Below are 4,614 nucleotides of genomic sequence, written 5' to 3' on the forward strand. Positions count from 1 at the left end.
TCTCGGGATGGAAAATCCTGAGTCACCATAACAATTCTCCTAAACACACAAACATATGTCCCTGCAAGGCTTTGGAAGGAGAGACATTTATGTGACCATCATAAAACTCGGAGGAACTATAATTGCTCATAATACATATTGAATGCTCTGTCCTTGCTGTGCCTCCTCAGGAACTCGGAATAACTCCTGCGTGGTGATGTTGATTAATTAGACACACACTAGAACCACGCTTATTCTTTATTGTCCTGTCCGTCTCGGTTCTATCCTGTCCCATTCCTTAGTGTTCTGTTCTGTTCTGTTCTAGCCATTTAGTTCTGTTGTGTCATGTTCTGTTCATTCCTATTTTTTCCTATCCTGTTCTGGACTGGACTGTTCTGTCCTATCCTGTACTGTTCTTTACTGGTCTGTCATTTACAGTACTGTTCTGTCCTGATCTGTCCAATTCTATCCATTCATGGTCAAGTCTGACCTTTTTTTTGTTCTGCCCTTTGCTGTCCTGTCCTTTCTTGTCATGTTCTGTTCTATCCTATGTACTGTCCTGTTCTGTCGTGTACTATCTTGTCATCTTCCCACCTTTCCCGTTCTGTCCTACCCTGCCCTGTTCATTCCTGTTCTGTCCAATCCACTTCCATCCTGTCCTGTGGTGTACTGTACTGTCCTATCATGTTCTATCCTGTCCTAACCTCTCTTGACCTGTCGTGTAATATTGCCTGGTCCTGCTTTGGAAAGGTCATGTTCAGACCTTTCCTGTTCTGTTCTGTTCTGTTCTGTCCTGTCCTGTCCTGTCTTGTTATGTACTCTCCTATTTTGTCCTGTCTTCTGATCTGTCCTGTCCTGTTTGCTACTTGTCGCATCCCTTCATATCCAGACGCAATACAAGCTAGATATAAAACTATCCTGTTGCATAGCAAAACTGTCCCGTCATAAAACTGCTGCACGACTAAGCTGCTGAACAGGACATGTTATGAAAACAAGAAAGAAACGTACAGCAAAATAAAAGGAACAAAAATGAATTTGTTTCTATTTTTCATTAATTTAGTATGGAGGTAGTGGTACGTGTATGTGTTAAGTAGCAGTGGCTGCGATGACCTCACTCGCACACGCTCCTCGGTCAGAGCTCATGACACAGCTCTGCGAATGTTGCATAAGCTGGAGCTGTGCAAGGTCACCAATGGGGCGGGGGAAACACGCGGCGGACGTCAATACCCCGCAAAGTTTGCAGAGGAGAGGGAAAAGAAGCAGACTCACGATGCAAACAGAATGAGAATATGAAACATCCCGTTCATTTCTTTTTTTATGTATGTGCTCCTCCTGCGCAGCGTCATGCGGCCGTCGCATCTCATCGAGTATTTCAAGAGCTGCACTGGCTGCTGAACTTTAACTTTAACAACAGAAAGGCCGAAAAGGACCCCTGAGATCTAGGAGTTGGCAAGCATTTGCATTTCTACAAACAAACAACAGCAAAAACTCTAAGGACCTGTTAGAAAAAGCAGGAATACACAAGTTTGCATATTTGGTTTTCACATATCACAAATTCAACTATTGGCTGATTTTATTTATTTGTTTGCAACTTGTCCTCCACTACTTGCTGAAAAACTCACCTATTGGCTGTTTTTGTGCTTTATTCCAAGTATTATTTGGGCACCAACTTGATCCATTTTCGAGCCGACTTTTCATGAGTGGTCTGCACCCTGGACTGGTCATCAGTCAGTCGCATGAAATACATTCACACCTTTGGACAATTTAAAGTCTTCAGTGAACCAAGCATTCATGTTTTTGAACGGGGGATGTAGCCGAACATGCAAACATCACAAATGGGTCTTCTACACGGAGGCAACCAATCGGAGGACCAAATATGGACAAAGCGGATACAAAACTGGGTCAAACAGAAGTAGCTGTCAGAGGGGCCTTTTCTGGACACTCGTATGACAAAACCAAGGTGTTTTTTTTTAAATGAAACTTAGTCTTTTACACAAACTCCATGTTAGCGAGTCACTTTATGGAGGTCTAAATAGCCTTTAAGATGACAGAATGGTGTCAAGAAGATATTAAACATAACCCATTTGGAGCAATATAGCTTGAAATTTGAACCGCTTGTTCTCTTTTTAATGCATGAATCATTTACCAATTCACTGTGCTTCTTAAGAATATTAGATATGGACAAACCAGCGCTCAAACACGGGTTACAGTCGGGAGGGACTTGTTGTGACAAAATGAAAAATGCAAAACAATTCAAAAAGGAGCTGAACAAAATACTTACTGCCTCAGCTCACCAAGGCTGCAGGTGCGCTGGCGCCTATCCGCGCCGGGGATAGGCGGGGTACACCCCAGACTGGTTGCCAGCCAATTGCATGGCACACATCCACAAACAAACATTCATTCTCACATTCGCACCTCCGGACAATTTAGAGTCTTTAACCAAGCGCGTGAGAAAAGTTCAAAGCACAGTTCAAAGGTGACTTTAGAGACGGCTGCACTCCCCTGAATTCACAGCAACGCAACAATCCCACTGTCTTACACTTCTCCTTTTCTTTTTGGCCTTTATCTGGACTTCTGATCTCGTTCTCCTCAGGGCTGTCTATCAGTATGTCCTCGATAATTCACGTTATCTGCTGTCTCTATCTGCAGAGTCTGTGAGTCCTACACTTGATTTAGGAGTTTTCTCGCAGAAGCGCGACGGGAACGGGCTCTCCTACTCGCCTGTCTTCTGCATGCCGCAATTTGGTCGATGAAAATTTGGAACCCTTCACTGCCGCTCCAAATGCTATATGAGCGCAAACTTGAAATATTTCTTACTTGCTTGAAATATTTGTCATCGGGGGCACGGGGGCGGGGGGGGGGGGGGGGGGGGGATTGCTGCGCTGCTCTTGTGCGGCCGCACACTTCGCACATGCCAGTCACCGCCCTTGGTCGCGACTGTCATTTTTTCTCGTCGGTCGCATTCGTCCACGTCGCGCTGTGTACGGCGGACCTCCAATCATCATTCGGGCCTTTTATGCCGTTTTCTCAATTGCTTTGCTTTGGTCAAACGCTTTGTTTTTTGCCACTCGGAAGTGACATCGTCACGAAAAGGCCGATAGTGCCGACACATTCGGAACTCGGTCTACAGGGCGCTTTATGGCGAATAGGGAGCGATTCCAAAAACAGCCTTTGTGCTGTTATTTCCAGCGAGAGAGAGAGAGTGGAGCTATTTCCACCTCCTATCGAGCGACCCCGTCCGCTAATGGACGTGACAATCGAGCCCAATCAGCGCCGCCTCCGTCTGACGCAAACTCCCGGACGCGAGGTCGTGACCGCACGATGTCCTTCCCCATTGCCCCCCCCCCCCGCTTCCTCAGTGATTTGGATAATGCCAACCGAGAGGCCCGGGTGACACAGGCGACAGAGCGCTGACGAACGACGAGGTGACGTTTGTGTCACTCGCGGGGACGTGTCACTCACACGGGTGTGCGTCCATGTGTGCGCGGTGTGAGCGGGTCATATCTTAGCAGCCCCGTGTCCCATTCCGTGGTCCGATTAGAAACACGGTCGACCCCATTTACATAGTACCACTGAAAGCAACGCTACGTCACGACTCCAAGTGACAATTCCCTGAGAAATTTGGAGGATAGCAAAGAAAAGAAACCACAGTAACTCGGGTTATAATGATGGTTCATATCTGCATATCATAGCAATAATTCGTGTTTAATTATTGTGTGAATGCTGAAGAGCACAAACTACTTTGCCACAAAATGATTTGTTATTAGCAGTCTGCCAATTTCCGCCGATTCACAGCGAATATTCCCCTCATTCTTGGGATCGATTGACCTCATTCCTCAGCTTCCTACTTTTTCCACAATAGAAAATGGATGGACTGATATATATATATATTTTTTTATTTCATTCATTATTATTTGTCGATTTAGGCAGCACGGTAGTCCTAGTGGGTCCGGGGGTCTGTATCTCGGCTCTGGCCTTGCGGTCTGGAGTTGTCATGTTCTCCCAGTGCTTGTGTGGGTTTTCTCCAGGTGCTCTGACTTCCTCCCACATTCCAAGAACATGCATGTTCGGGTCATTGAAGATGCTAAATGGCCCATGTGTGAATGCGGGAGAGGGTAAAAAGAAACTACTTCCGCTCAGTCAGCTGGGATCCAGGTGACCTGTGACCCTAACGAGGACGAGCGCGATATAGAAAATGGATGGAGATGCGGGGTGAACCTCGGACCGTTCGCCAGCCAGTTTCGTAGCACATCCGATGATTCCATTTCAACTAAAGAGCTTGAAAAAAAGGACATTTACGAACATCTTCCAAGCAAGTGATGACACTGGAAGAATTTTGTGGGTTTATGTAGGAAAGTTGCTTGCTGCCAGTGTTTGTTGAAACACATCATGTTCCAGCTGAAATGATGTCACTATGTCGCCGAAATTCATTAGCGAAGCGCCATTGCGAACACTGGTGGGAAAAGACAATTTGAGCGTCTCGACTCATGACACGCTTTTCAAGCCATTTTGTTTTTTGTTTTTTGCCACGCGAGTTTTGTGATCCTTTGAGCGACTCTCGCACAACAACCGTCATCTGCTCTGACAAAACACTTGTCGGTCGGACCCTCACAAGACTCTCTTCCAAACGAATCT

The sequence above is a fragment of the Phyllopteryx taeniolatus genome, chromosome 12 (genome assembly GCF_024500385.1).
Source record: "Phyllopteryx taeniolatus isolate TA_2022b chromosome 12, UOR_Ptae_1.2, whole genome shotgun sequence".
Classification (NCBI taxonomy): Eukaryota; Metazoa; Chordata; class Actinopteri; order Syngnathiformes; family Syngnathidae; genus Phyllopteryx; species Phyllopteryx taeniolatus.